The sequence below is a fragment of the Lagopus leucura genome, unplaced genomic scaffold (genome assembly GCF_019238085.1).
Source record: "Lagopus leucura isolate 7727_CA_CO unplaced genomic scaffold, USGS_WTPT01 Super-Scaffold_100002, whole genome shotgun sequence".
Lineage (NCBI taxonomy): Eukaryota > Metazoa > Chordata > Aves > Galliformes > Phasianidae > Lagopus > Lagopus leucura.
In genome coordinates this window covers 66007664-66024192 of record NW_024962263.1, presented here as the reverse complement: position 1 = coordinate 66024192, position 16529 = coordinate 66007664, and positions in this window count along the sequence as shown.

Here is a 16529-nt window from a genome sequence, read left to right as displayed (position 1 = left end):
ATGCACACACACACGTACATGCATATATTAACCCATTTTTTATTGTCAGCAAACTGCTATACTTATTTTCTGTTACAGATAGAACAAATTGATTCCTTACCTATTCCAATTTAGTCCCTTGGATAGTTGGTGGAAAAATACAAACACTACTACTTACTCCTCATGAGGTTTTCCTTTAAACAGGGGAACTGATTTTATATTATCTTTAAGTAGAGCAGCATCACATCTGTTTTTTTATTCACTTGAAACTTTCACTTAACCTTTGAAATATCTTTCATGTCAAATTTAACTTTTTGTGCAACTATTTCCCTGAGAGTAAAGAAGTGCTGAGCATGTTGACTGTTGTTTTTTGATAAGGTAACCAAAAATGTTTGCACTTGGAGAACTTAATTTTAATTATGCAGGAAGGTAAGTGTGATAAATCTAGTGCTTGGTATATGGTACATCATAGATACATGAATACATAAATTGATTGGTTTGTTTTGCTCTAAAATGAATAAATATTATATACAGAGAAAGGCAGAAGTAATATTATATTGGTATATTCATGTCATACAGAGAAAGACTGTGTCAGCAATTCTCTTGTATACTCCTATTTTTAGTCATAAAGGTTTGCTGTAAGTAAAACATGTAGGAGCAATTATGTTCAGTGTAATTTCCAAAATACTTACTGGCTGACTTTATGTTATAGAAGTTCAGAGTAAATTAGTGATGTTACCTGATTTAGTTTTGAACTCAAGTAAAAGTTCTAAGACAATGTTATTTTTTAAACAGTTGTTTTTCTACCAAGGCCTATAATTATGTGCACTAACAAAGTGAAAATACCTTGAGTTCTGCAATCTGGGTTCCTGCTCATGTGCCATTACCTTTTTCATAAACTTTTTAATAAAATTTTCCATATTATTACTGTAACAGTCTGTACTGTGGAACAATTCAAAAGTGAGTATGCATTGTGTTAATCCATTACAGTCTATTGAGCTGGCTATACAGGGTTGTGTATCTTCAGAGTTCTATGGTCTGTGTGATGAAGGAGGCCAGAGTAGATGATAGCAGCATTTCCTCTGGCCTTTTAATGTATAAAACTATGAAAAGGTTATTGACTGTACACACAAATTAATTTTTATCAGGAAATATATTTTAAAAACTGAGTGTGTATTTACTGGGTAGGCTGAGATGGAGAGAGACTCAAATGGCTCCAGAGGAGCCATTTCAAGTCTCCTGAATAAATGTAACACAAATTTTAAATCTTTGTATGAACTTTTATTCTTTTTCTGTTTTCAAATATGGGCAAAGGGAGGGAATAATTGAAAAAATAGGTACAGGCTGACTTTATGAATAAAAGTTACAGAAAGTAATATACTAAAACATGAGGGGTAGACTTATGCTTTCCTTTGGCAGTGTACCTCACAGCTCAAGACTCCTTTGCTCATAAGTGCTGTTGATTAAAAATAGTATATAAGACTTAATTTTTAATTTTCAGCTTTTTTTCTGTTTTATTTCACAATCCCATCGTCAGTTAAATTTAGTTTTTGGCACCAGATTATATAATTGAATTCTAGCTAATTGGTTAGAAAAGTATGTAGGGTGCATAGCAGTGGAAGCACTAAATTTCCTATTTTTGTTTGTTTGTTTGTTTGTTTTTCATTTGAGCCATTGCTAGTGCAACACTTGAAAAAGACACAGAGCAATTTGAATGGTGAATATTCCAGTCACTGCATTTTCAAGAAAGTAGAAATGCAAGCTATCCTACCATTGGCAGCCTAAACTGGAGGTAGCACAAGGAGATGAATAACAATATGATTGCAGGGGCTTGCTCTGTCCTGGCTCACATACCTTCTCAGAATGAGGCCAGGGTTTTATTACCAATTGCAGAGGTGGAGGAAGCCATGTGCTATAGCAGTAAGATCTTTGATGCAGCCATTACAGAACAGTAGCTCCTTGTCGCCATTTGTTGTTGCCAGGACTGTCTTTGGAAAGCTCTATTTCCAGAAGTGTAAATAAATGACTGCAGCCTTATGAGCCAGAAGAAAAATCATTATTATCACTGAAAGGAACAGAAGTCACTGGCCAGCTCAGTGTTCAGCTATGTTATAAATAAATAATATTGTGTGTGAGTCAAGGAGCAGATAACCTGTTACTGAATACAATGCTATAGCACAGAGAAACCAGCGCTGTAACATTAAGCATACTTCCTTAGCTCACAGACCACAGACTGCAGATAGTGTGGTTCAAATAAGACAAGTGTTTAAACATATGTCAGTTACACAACCAGGTGTAAATGAACCATATAACATATAAAATCAATGTTTCTGACATTTCTGACGTGTGAATTATTGAATTGTCTGCCAATGATGTCATGAAAAAAATAACGTGTGAGTCCAATCTATCTAATCCACTCTTGTGACTTGTAATCAAAGATGTTAGAAACTGGTACAGAACAATATTGTCATCAGTGCCATGAATGCTGAAAGGGTCTGATAGCAGACCACCCCTTGGTGTGGTCTGGCTCCATCTGACATTTGATCTAAGGTAGACTCTAGTGTTAGACAGCATAGGTTCTGTATGATATGACATTTTATATATGTATATAACTAGGAAAACACAATGACAATCATGAGTTCATTTTTGGAAGGATCATCAGTATGTGACCACAGCAAGCATTTGTTCTCAAAATTACAAAGTACATAGATAGAGTTGAACATATAGCAGGTTTTGTTACTCAGTATTCATAAGCTTTAGCATATCATCTATAAATTATATTCAGTTTGTAATTGTAGCTGCCTGTTATGTTGTTGAGATATGACATTCTGGAGGATGTGAGAGTATGGTGGCTCTGTGGATGGAGCTTTAAGTATTACTTTGGTTTGCTCACAGTGTAGTTGAAATAAATTTTAAAGACAGATAAGATATAAATGAAGAAATGTTGATTCAAACTAGAATACTAAAGAGAATTTTCTGCACTTCGATGTGCATGCAGCATGGTGCTGCTTGCTGTTACATAAACTACATAAACACTAACCACTACTTGTGCAGCCATTCATTATGGCACAAAGCTTTCCAGTCACACAGCATGGTTTCCTCTGCTTCTGTAAAATCACATTGTCCACAGCTGATAGTTATAATAGACACTACATAAAGCAAAGTTTTCCATTTAGCTAACAGCCATCTCTACCCTATGAAATTGCATCACATCCTTTTTACAGCTACACACTTAATCTTCTTGGCAAGCTCTCAGCATATCTTAATTCATAGTCTTCCATGCCCCAGAAGAAAAAAATTTTTTTTTGCTTTTGCAATAAATATATATACTGAGCATTCTCTTCATTTTGCCATCTGGCACTGACACATTAAATAATCACTTTTACTTTGTGCCATGCACATGTTCTGGATCATCCATTTACCCATCCATCATTCTGGGAACTGGGTTTCGGGGAAGTGGGATTAACAACAGAAGGCTGGTATAAAATAGCTTCCTGCAGTAACTGCTCAGACCTTAACAATATGACAGCAGAGTTTGAAGAGTTTTTAGAGAAGTATTATATTACTTATGCAGTGGTAATGGCACACCATAACTATGCCAATCAGTGCCTGTTGAGACAGGTTCACCCCTTGCAGAGACTAGTGTGTTAAATCAGAAAATGATGTTTCTAAATTATATTTCCATTCTCGCATGCTGGGATAGTTTTAAACTCAGACTCCGTATGTTTTTATGACTTACATGGCTGTAAATAAAATTATAAGTTTTGTGGAAGCTGACAGTGCTTAGGGTCAGCGTGCAGTAAGTACTGACTCATGTATAAGGTGCAAAAAATCTTTGGTTCCCTTACTATAATTGCACAGCCTCAAAAATAGAAAAAAGGAGGTTGGTCAGTAGTGTAAAATGGTGGTTTTAAACATTCTTTATTTGCCAGTGTTAACAATTACATTATATTACATATAGCCCAAAAAAGCTCTTCTGTACAGCTGATGTATTTGAGTTGAAATGCCCCATATTTATTTAGGCATGCACTGAGTCTAAACAGAGATGCATATATTATATATGCATTGCTTGGCTATTGCCATAAAACTGACAGTGCACACATACTGATCATCTTCATATTTTCACTATGTTCAAGTCAGGTCTGAGTAGTTTGCTCGCATATAAGCAGAGGAAATTGGTTAATGTGATTAAATGTATTTAGAAGACATCATCAGCAACCTACAGCACTGTTTTAGATGATCACTACAAAGTACAGTTCATACCCACAAGGCATTTTTATATTTGCATAGTTGTGTTTTACCTTATATAATGACATGCTATGAACTCAAGCCATGAAAAATGAGTTAGTTGAAAATTAAAAAAAAACTATCAGGACATTAATTGTTAATACTCAACTTGCAGGTATACCTGAGGTTCCTATACCCAGTACAATTTAATCTTGATCAGAAATCCAGTACTGAAGGAATGTGTGATGATGAATAATCTCTTCTCAGTTCTTGCAGTGTAATACATTTGGTGAAATACTGTGAACTAAGTATATTACTAACAACCATCCTTTGTGTGTTTCTGAAATGAATTGACATTTCTTGCCAATTCATGCTTATGAGTTTGTACTTACAGTGTCATTCACTATTACTATTTTTCTGTGTCTGAATGAAAACCTTTTTATAGGATAGATCAAGGACTATGAATCTCCCTTCTTATCAAACAGGTTGCACAGGCTGTCATCTGCTATCAATATGCATTCCTTTGGACACGGTTGTCCTTGGCTTACAGAGATGACAAATGCAGATTTTAGGGCCGCACCATTGAAATCTTTCTCAGAGGAAACTTAGATTAGTGAAGAACTGTCTTACCACCAATTTTAAAATCCACAGGAGAGTGGATCAAAGACAACAGAAAGACGCTCTACTTATCTGCGGCAATTGTAAATAATTTGAGAAAGGATTACTCAAAGCAGGAGCATTCTGAATTGATATTAAAAAGTTATCACAATTAAATGTTCCTAGCTTTTTTTTTTTTCCAAAAATTAGAAGCAACTAGCTAACTGTCATTTGAAGAACTCTGCCAGATGAGACATAAGCAAAAAGAAGCCTTTCCTTACATTAATCCAAATTCAGCCATGTATCTCCATAATCTCTCAGTCCTGAAGCATTTGATATAATAGAAACAAATCTATGACCTCTGGACTTTTCATATATTGTTTGTTTATTTAAATTGATAAATAACTTCAATCTTCTGATCCCTCCCCCCTTCTTTTCTTATTTTACTTTTTCCACTGTGCCTTGACATGTTTCCTGGCTGATCCAATTTGTAATGTATTTTGATCTTAGTAGGCAGGTGAGAAATGGTCTATTTACTCTACAGACAAAAGAAAAAAGAAGTTGTACATCTCATTAATCATGTGAATTTTTACAGTCTATCATTAGGAAATGCAGCTTTTTTGTCTATGGTGAAAAGGTAGAACCTTCTCAAAATCATGTCATTTTCACATTTGAGGAACTTGGTATGTATCTTTCACTAAATCTTGTTCATTATCCAGTCCCTTAATAGCTGAATTCCATGTTATTTACTTCAGATTTCTGAATTCTCTGACATTCATTGACACAGCCATCCTATAACTCTTTTAAAATGATGTGACAGAGCCAGCACTGATCATCGTAGGATCCATATTTGCATCTCATGGCTGTTCCACTGGTAATTTGTACAATAATATAACAATAATTTACATTCATGCTTTCTGTGTGAGATGAGCAGTCTAGAAATCTGTGTTTTTTTAATGTTTTGGTATTATTTGCAGTGGTTCAAACTTATCTTTAACTTTTTCTCTTTTTTATTTCTTTTCATTCCAAAGTCTATGATCTATGTGTGGATATTCCAGCAATAACTGTAGGGTTGGACTCCTTTCTCTACCACAAGTCAATTCATACACAAGCTTCAACCATCAACAAATTATTGCTGTTGCACAACAGACTGATGAATGGCAGAAAGTTTTCCTACTTGTATTAGCATCCTAAATTTTAGGCATAAAAAATAACACATTCATGAAGAACTCTCTCTTTCATCTGGTATTGTTGGCTGGGAGTTGGATTCATTACACAGTTCAGTCACAACTTGCAGAGAATCATAGCATCAAAAATCTGTAGGGGTTGAAAGGGACTTCTGGAGGTCATCTAGTCCAACTGCCCTCATAAAGCAGGCTCCCTAGAAAGGTACAAATGTTTGACTTCTATAAGTTTAATGCACATGATTAATGCTCCTATATGTGCAGAATATGTTTGAAGAAAGTGAGTTCTCCCTGCCAGTCCAGTGGTTAGTATAGTTAGCAAACATGTATGCCTGCTTTTATTTGTACGTAGTCGGAGTTTGATATGGTTATGTACAAAAGAGTGCACTTTTTGCATACTACATACGCATTCTTGTTTCCATTACTTTCCAAACATGCACTTTACTTTCCATCCAAGTGCTATAACTTTATATCTACCAGAGCATGATTGTTTCTTTTTGTCTGCTGGGTGTTATTTGTGATTGTAGCAGCTGATTCAATTTTCCACCTAGTTGCCATTCTTTCCTCCACCTAATTCCCTATAATTCCAGAAGTAACTGGTTCCAGTATGTTAGCTAGTAATTCATACATTTATGAGACTCTGACACACTTCTCACTCCTCACACCATGATACACTTGTTTATCCTCCACCTCTGAGGAAGAAGAAACAAGAAACAAAAATTTCATGTAAAGACAAGGAACAGTTGCTAAGATATCTTTGAAAGTGGTTTTATTCATACCATGACTGTAAAACCCACACACCGTTAAACAGCAACTCTTTTCAAGCTCTACTTCTTGAACAACCCAACAATTGCTCACTTAATTTAAAAATTGTATGAGATGTGACTTCCCTGTGTGATCTAAATTCCTCAACTGTTTTCCTTTTCTCTGCATTGCCCCATACATTTCATGTCCATGTTTGCTCATTAGAATGTATGTTATTAACAAAGTAACTGGAGCATTTATTTTTTCTGCAACTAAATTTCATGTTGTTATTGTTATTTTATTTTATTTTATTTTATTGGCTCACACAACATTCTATACAGTAACATTTTTATAACTGACATATGTTATTCCTTCAGGTAGCTTCTACGGACAAACACAAAGCTTGTTTGTGTGCAAATGCAAGGCTGACTAAATGGTGCTAAAGTGTATTATGACTGTCAGATATTATCAGGCAAAATTTTGTGGTGCTTAGACTGATTCTTTTCATTGTTTTTATTGATCAATGCATTGAACAGTGTTTTATTATACACAAGTTGTCTTTTATTAGTAAATCAAGACCTCATATTGCATTGTTAGAAAAAAATGGGTTAATTAATCTATATAACATCTCACCAAGCTATTATCTCTTTAACTCCATATAATGTTGTATCATTAAAGGTCAAGGGGTCATGAATAATCTCATTGCTGAAGACCATTAACAAGACTGAACATTTTCAACAAAGTACTTATGTTTACAATGCTATAACCCTTTGACTGCTGCGGCAACCTTTAACCATAGAAAAGTCACATGCTGGAATCATCATTATGGTTCTTGCCATGGCACTCAAAGAGTTAAGGGCTGTGCAGTGATTTGTTTTATATTTATTAATTTATATTTATTTTGTTTTCATTTGAGAAGGGGGGAATTGGGGTGGGGCAGTTCTTGTCTGCTGTAAGTGTCTTAACCAAGGGAAGGGTTAAAATGGCTTTTTATACTATTGCATCTTATGTACTTACCATGGTTTCATTGTGTTGTAATTAAAAAAAAAAATCTGTCAATAAATAAGAGAACAGAAAAAAAAAGTTTCACAAAGGCATTGTGGTTTACTTGTATAAATTATTGTAAGAATTATAGCTGCTGCTCTTTAGATACAGTAGAACATTACAGACAACCTTAGCTTCAGAAAAGAAATTCATAACAGATGCTGACAATATAGAGAAATGTTACTATCTGGATACTAGCAAGGTAATAATAATAATAGTTAATTTTTCAAATAAAAATAGAATGGTGAAAATTAATTTGTGCGAAAAAGAGGTAGAATGGTAGTGGACCTAATTCTGTAATGTCTGAATGCCACTCGTTAGGGTTTATTGTCACTGTCACTACAAACAAAAGATGAACAGGAGTCTGTATTTCTTCACTTCTTATGTGTGAAGAAAACCATGAAAAGCATAGTGTAAATAAAACATGAGTCTACTCATTCAGCCTAGAAAGTACTTCCCATTTATCTTTGTCTGCAGGTAATTGACACAAAACACCAGTTCTGAATGTGAAGATTTAGAGAGTCTTAAATATCTTAGTGTCTTAAATTCAAGAAAGTGTGTTATTTCTGAAACTTAAGAATTAAAAAAAAAAAAAATCCAAATCGATCCATTTCTACTTTATATCAATCACTTCATAGGTGAAGATGCAGCAAAAATTAGAAAATTTAGTTAACATCAGCTAAACATCTGGACTTCCCAACCAAAATAAACTAAGGATAAAGGAAATTAGTATTTTACAGATCATCTATTAAGCCAAATGGGAAAACTCTGAATGCTCACCACTCCTGAAGACTGAACTTTAATGAACTAGGTAGATAGATACTCACAGGGAGAATAGTAGGTTTTGCTGATGTGGTCTTCAGTAAGGCCTTTGATACTGTCCCCCATAAGAAACACATCAATATATGAGGTGAATAGACAGGCAGTGAGGAAGATCACAAATTGGCTGAATGGTGAGGCTCAGATAGCAGTTGTCAGTGGTATAAATTCTAGTGCAGTCCAGAAATGAGCACAGTATCCCAGGAGTTAATATTGGATCCAATCCTGTTCAACAGTTTTCTTAATTATCTTGACCCACAGCAAGTTTGCAGACGACACAAAAGTGAGAGGAGTGGCTGACATGCCAGAGAATTATGCTACCATACAGAGAAATCTGGACTTGTTGGACAGATGGACCAACAGGTACCTCATGAAGTTTAACAAGTATTGTGAAGTCCTGGAAAGGAACAACCCCAGGTACCAGGGATAAAAGCAGCTATAGAAAGTAGTTCTGCAGAAAAAGACCTGGTGGTCCTGCTCAACAGCAAGTTGAACAGGAGCCAGCAATGTGGCATTAAAATATCTAACAAAATTCCTGGCTGCATTAGGAAAAGTATCTCCAGAAGTTCAAGGTAAATGATCCTTCCACTCATTAATGTTCAGGTCACACTTGGAGTCCTGGATCAATTTCTTGGGTCCTCAGTACAAGAGAGACCTGAGAGAGACTGGCAACACCCCAATGTGGGGCCACCAAGACGATTAAAGCATGGCTTCGCATGGGAAGGTCATGCCTGACCAATCTGGTGGCCTTCTGTGGCAGAGTCATCGCACTGGTGAGCAATTGTAAGGTATATCATCTACCTGGACTTCTGCAAGGTATTTGACATAGTTCCCCACCATATTCTTAACTCTAAATTGGAGAGGTATGGATTTGAAGGGTGGACTATTTGGTCAATAAGGTATTGGTTGAAACATTGCAGCCAGAGGGTTGTGGTCAATGGTTCTATGTCCAGGTAAGGCCAGTAACAAGTGGCATCCCCCCAGAGATCTGTCTTGGGCCAGGTACTCTTTAGCATCCTTATCAGTGAGATAAATGATAAGATTGAGTGCACCCTCAGCAAGTTTGCTTAGGACACTAAGCTGAGCATTGCAGCTGATTCAGCAGAAGGAAGAGATACCATCCAGAGAAACCTGGATAAAGTTGTAAATTGGGCCCTTGTATACAAGCTTGGAGAAGGAATCCTTGAGATTAGCCCTGCTGAGAAGAACGTAGGGGTCCTGATATATGAAAAACAAGACAGCAGTGTAAGCTGGCAGCCCAAAAAATCAATAGTAACCTGGGTTCCATCAGAAGAGAGGTGGCCAGTAGGGTGAAAGAAATGATTTTCCCCCCTCTCTTCTGTCCTTGGGAGGCCCCAGCTAGAGTACTGCATCCAAGTTTGGGGTCCCCAATACAGGAAGGATGTGGAGATGTTGAAAAGAGTCCAGAAGATTGCCAAGATGATGATCAGAGTACTGGAGCACCTCTGCAATGGAGATAGCCTAAAGGAATGAACTTGTTCAGCCTTGAAAAGAAAAGGCTACAGGGAAACCTCATTGCAGCCTTCCAGTATTTAAAAAGAGCTTATAAAGATGAGGGAAATAAATTTTTTACATTGGTAGATAGTGACAGGACAAGGGGGAAGGTTTTAAGCTAAAGGAAGGGAGTTCTAGATTAGATGTCAGGGGCAAGTTATTTAATGAGAAACTGGTGAGGTGCTGGAATAGATTGTCCAGCGAGGTTGTGGATGCCCTGTCCCTGGATATATTTAAGGCCAAGTTGGATGGGGCCCTGAGCAATGTGATGTCCTAATGCCAGGACAAGAGGCAAAGGGAACAAACCAGAAAGCAAGAGGCTTTACTGTGTAGGTGACTGAGCAATGGCACATGTTCTGCAGATAGTTTGTGGCGTCTTTCTTCTTGGACATACTCAAAATCTATCTACTCATGGTCGTGGACAGACTCTTCATGTCCCTGCTTGACCAGTGTTTTGACCAAATGGCCTCGCAGGTCCCTTTCAATCTCATCTACACAAATTTTCTATGATTTTGTGACTCTATGATTCAATGTTTGTCACATTAAATGCATTAAATAGGCATTTTCTCTTAAGTACCTCTTTCACCAAAGATGTTTTTTAGTCCTGCTCTGAATTTTTCAAGTTATAACTGAGGAAAACTAGAATGAATAAGCTGCGAAAACAAAGCATCTTAAGCATATGTTTTTGTATTAGTATTTAATTTCTGGAAAGCTTCCAAGCTGAAATAGGTATTGCTACCACACTAACAACATTCAGTATACTGATGTGAAATTTGGTTTGTAACTCATTTAATCCTTCACAAGTCACTGCAAGAAACAACTCCTAAAGAGCATGCTTAATTGCCCAGATGTTTCTGTGAAATTACTGTCATTAATCACTGTATTGATTCTTTTCTCTTTTCCAGGATTCTTCTATTTTTAAATATTCCCCTGAAGTGACATGTAAAGGCATCCCTGTTATCCATGACTTGCTTTTTTGCTAATTGCTAAGTGAAAGATTTATTGTGCAGTGCTTTTGTTATATGGTTCACAGGCTTTTTTTTTTTTTTTTTTTCCCCCCATCATCTGACAATCTCACCATGACATATGGCTGTAGCTCCCTGTAGTTCCCTACACTGAGAACTTGTTACCTGCATATCTTTGCTCATATTTTCATTAAAGTGATACATTCAGCTTGCAAAGACTAAGCAGTGTTTCCATCTGCGGTTGTTTTTTTATTTGTTTGTTTGTTATTATTGTGAAAGAAGACATAGGGTATCTGAATTCTGTTACAGCATCAAATAATTTAGTTCCCAAATGTCTTCTGGTTCAAATTCCTTGACTGTTCACTCTGTGTGTGCACTGTAGCTTTTCTTTTGAACTTCACCAATTAGATCTTTCAGAAACAAACAAAAACCAAAAACCTGTTTTCTTTTGGAGATAGTAATCCCAGGAACCATTTTGACCTAATGAACAATTCCTTCTATATGACCCCCAAAAGTATAACATTTTCTGGAATAATGTATGTTCTGAAAATAACTAAATTAAAAAAGAAACAGAATTAGTACACTCTGTGTTCAGTTTATTTACAAAAACATTGAGTTTGCAAACCTTTTTGGAATACAACTGACATCACAGAATCACAGAATCACAGAATTGTAGGGGTTGGAAGGGACCTCCAGAGATCATCGAGTCCAACCCCCCTGCCAAAGCAGGTTCCCTACAGCAGGTCGCACAGGTAGGTATCCAGGCAGGTCTTGAACATCTCCAGAGAAGGAGACTCCACCACCTCCCTGGGCAGCCTGTTCCAGTGCTCGGTCACCTCACTGTAAAGAAGTTCCTGCGCACATTTGTGCAGAACTTCCTATGCTGCAGTTTCTGGCCGTTTCCCCTTGTCCTGTCTCCACTCACCACTGAAAACATCCAGTCATGCACTGTTTAAACTTAGAACCATACCAAACTGAGAGATAAAGAAAATTTAGATTTTTCACCAAGGCCAGAAGATCAGTTTAGGATACAAGAACCTAAATGTGCCTCATGAGTCTATAAGACATAATAGTCTTTAGCCTGTGCCTAAATTAAGCACACTGAGGCAATAGCTGATTATAACGGATTTGTGCTCTACATGGTGGCTTTCTCAAGTTGGTTCCTTTCTCCTGAATAGATAGCCAAATTTGGAAGTTAAGACTGCTTCTTTCAATAAGGCATGCAAGTTAAATAAATTGTATCCCCTTCATCTCTCAGCCAGAAGAACCTGAAAATTAACATTCAGAGGTACCGCAAAGTGAAATAAGGCGCATCAGGACTGACAGGAATTACTGTACAGAAAAAAAAAGAAAAAAAAAAGAAAAAAATATTACGGAAAAGTAGCTCAACACAAGGTTTTTCATGCTTAAATGTCTGACATACTTGCATACTTGACTATACTAATACAGTGGGCAACAACCAGACAACAATAGAACCAGAGTCTCTCATTTGCAAGTGTCATGTTCTTTCCAGGTGTATCTTTTTCTCATTATTATTTTTTAATTAACTATAATTTGGATATAAAGTAACTTTTATTACCCACAGAGAAGGTTCCTCCACTGACTCACTGCTGAAATTTATGTGTGTAGCAGACCTTGAGAATACTACAAACTGCACAGAGAAGAAAACATTAATTGAGCTATCCAGCTATCCTTTATGGTCACTGATTAACAGAACAGGATATATGATGAGAGCAGAAAGAGGCCTTCTAGGGGCAGCAGTGTTGGTTATGCCTTCTGACTATAATGCCGAAAGCCACCTATTTCTTTTCTACATCCAGCTTTGTGTATGATGCTTTGCTTATCGTGGAAATAGAATTTTCCTAGTTGGAAGAGACTCATAAGAATCACTGAATCCCTCTCCCAGCTGTACACAGGACAACACAAAAATTCCCCAGGGAGGAGATTCCCTCCTTGCAGGTGCCCTATCATGTCCTTGCGAGAGTTGTTATTCTCTGGGAGCTTTGGATCATGGCTCAATTTCATTTCTCCTCTGTTTGAAGAGATATTCGAATTTGTAAACATTCCTGCATACATCTGATTTTTGAAAAAAATTGTTATGTAGTTTTTTTCCACTGGATTCTACTGCCACCATCTCATGAAATCAGTACAGTACAGTCAGAAGCCTGTTTTACAGTAAACTGTTTAATTTCTTACAGTAAGCAAGTAGTAAAAAGAATGCTACAAACCAACAAACCACATTATTTTAGATTGAAGTTAGCAGTTCCCTGGGTCTTTTTTTTTTTTTTTTTTTTTTTTTTTGCTTCTTGAAAAAATTGATCTTATTCTCAAGAAGGGAGATAAAGAAGATCCAGGGAACTACAGACCAGTCAGCCTCACCTCTGCACTTCCTAGATCATGGAGCAGATCCTCCCAAAGGTCTTACTAAGGCACATGGAAAATAAAGATGAAGTGATTGGTGGCAACCAACATGGCTTCACTATGAGCATGTTATGCCTGATAGACATGGTGACTTTTTCTGATTGAGTTACAGCATCAGTGGATAAAGGAAGAGCAACTGACATCCTCTTCCTGGACTTGTGCAAAGTGTTTGACACTCTCCCAGTGACATCCTAGTCATCAAATTGGAGAAAAATTTGATGGGTGGACCACACATTGGATAAGGAATTGGCTGGATGGTCAAACTCAGAGAGTTGTGGTCAATAACTTAATATCCAAGTGGAAACCAGTGATGAGTGGCATTCCTCAGGGATAGGTGTTGGGATAGGTGTTATTTAACAACTTTGTAGGTCACATGGACAGTGGGTTCAAGTGCACCCTCAGCAAGTTTCCAGATGGCACCAAGTTGAGTGATGCAGTTAACATGCTAGAGGGAAGGGATGCCATCCAGAGGTTCCTGAACAGGTTTGAGAAGTGGGTCCATGCCAACCTCATGAAGTTCAGCAAAGCCAAGTGGAAGATTCTGCACCTGGGTTGGGGCAATGCCAAGCACAGATACAGGTTGTGTGGAGAATTACTTGAGAGCAGACCTGAGGAGAAGGATTTGGGAGTGTCGATTGATTAAAGATTCCCATGAGCTGGCAACATGCACTTGCAGCCCAGAAGGCCAACCGTATCCTGGACTGCATCAAGAGAAGTTTGATCAGCAAGTCAAGGAAAATTATTCTGCCCCTCTGCTCTGCTCTTGTGAGACTCCACCTACAGTACTGTGTCCAGAGCTAAGGCCCCAACACAAGGACATGGAGATGTTAGAGAAGGTGGTCCAGAAGAGGGCCACAAAGTTGCTCAGAAGGCTGGAGCATCTCCACTAGAGGGACAGACAGGCTGAGAGAGCTGGGGCTCTTCAGCCTGGAGAAGAGAAGGCTCCAAGGAGACCTCATAGCAACCTTCCAGTACCTGAAGGAGGCCTACAGGAAAGCTGGTGAGGGACTTTTTATAAGGGCAGGTAGAAATCGAATGAGGGAAAATGGTTTTAAACTGGAAGAGGGTGGATTTACACTAGATATTAGAAAGAAATTATTTACTGTGAGGATGGAGAGACACTGGAACAGGTTGCCCAGTGAGGCTGTGGATCCCTCTTTCTGGAAGCATTCAAGGATGCGCTGGATGTGGCTTTGAGCAACCTAGTCTAGAGGGAGGTGTCCCTGCCTATAGCAGGGAGTTGGAACTACATAATCTAAAAGTTCCCTTCCAACCAAACTACTCTCTGATTCTACATGTTAATCTCTGTTTCAATCAAGCATGATTGCTTGCATTCTTGACATCATAGACAATATTATCAGGAGATGTTTGTCCACGTATCTGACATATAACATAAAGTCCCCAAAACTGTGTTTTTATGCATGAATCCTTTTATTTATTTTTACAATAAGGCATAAAGAATCCTTTTTCTTGAAGTTATGCATTATTATTTCTTTACCACATCTCTACCTGCTTCAACTACCAGGAAAGTTATATGAAATGAGCAGTAATCCAAGTGATCTAAGCAAGTTTTTCTTGCTATGCATTTTCCAAGCAAGTGCTTCAAGACAGTTTTCACCCATTTGGATTCCCATTCATGAAAACATTCTTACAGGATGGTGGCTAATGAGGTAATATAATATTTTATCCTTCTAATTTGCTGATTTTCTTGGTGAAGCATACAATACACTTCTGTATTTATTCATGTTGCTTTTGTAACTGTTTGCATATAGGTTTTTCAGTTATTGTGAAATAATTATATCATATTAGCATAAACATTGCATTTTGCAGCTTGAGAAACAACCCTTTTGATTACAGGAGGTAAAAAGATGTGGGAGGATGCTTGAATGTTTGAGAATGAAACACGGCTGAAACTTGCCAATTCTTCATGCTACATTTCCCTGTGAATTCAGAATGAATTTCAGCCCTGATCTCAAGGATCATACATAAATATCTTTCAAAAAGAGGAGTTTCTGAGTAAGACTTTTGGGAAGTTTAATAAACTTTTACCTTTCCATGTCTCTAGAATGGGGGCAGTGGGTCAGTTAGCTGATTTATTTGCACTATAGGCCTCCTCTACAGATGATTAAATTTTAAATGGATAATTTGATGAGCGGGACAATAGGAAAAATGTTCTTTCCCCAACAACTAATTTAACTTGACTTCTTTTGACATAAAATGAACATCCATCAAGATCCCAAAAAGCTCTTGTGTATGTATGTAACTGAAGGCAGGTATATCAAAGCTCTTCAAATTACATAATCTTCACAGTGAACATCACAGTGTTAAGCCTGGGTTTTGATGGTGTTTCCCTGTAGCAAATTATGCTGAAAACTGTTACGCTAAAATGGCAAGGTGGGATTTAAGGTGGAATCAGATGGAGAATACCAATTATGATGCTATGATAAACTGCAATCATATGCTGGATCATATCATACAGAGCAAACCTTACCTTGCTGAGAAGTATTACAGAATCACAGAAAATCACTGAATTGCAGGGGTTGGAAGGGATCTCAACAGATCATCCAGTTCAAACCCCCTGCTAAAATAAGTATCTTACAATAAGTTGCACAGGTAAGGCATCCAGATGGGTTTTGAATATCTCCACAGAAAGAGATTCTAGAACCTCTCTGGGCAACCTGTTCCAGTGCTCTGTCACCCTTACCATAAAGATGTTCTTCTGCATGGTTTTATGGAAGATCCGATGTTCTAGTTTTACTACTACACTGCGCACCACCAAGAAGAGCCTGGTCTCATTCGTTTGCCTTCCACCTCACTTTAGGTGTCTATAAATATATTCAGATATTTAGATATATAATAATAGAATAGAATAGAATAGAATAGAATAGAATAGAATAGAATAGAATAGAACAGAACAGAACAGAACAGAACAGAACAGAGAAGGGAAGAGAAGAGAAGAGAAGAGAAGAGAAGAGAAGAGAAGAGAAGAGAAGAGAAGAGAAGAGAAGAGAAGAGAAGAGAAGAGAAGAGAAGA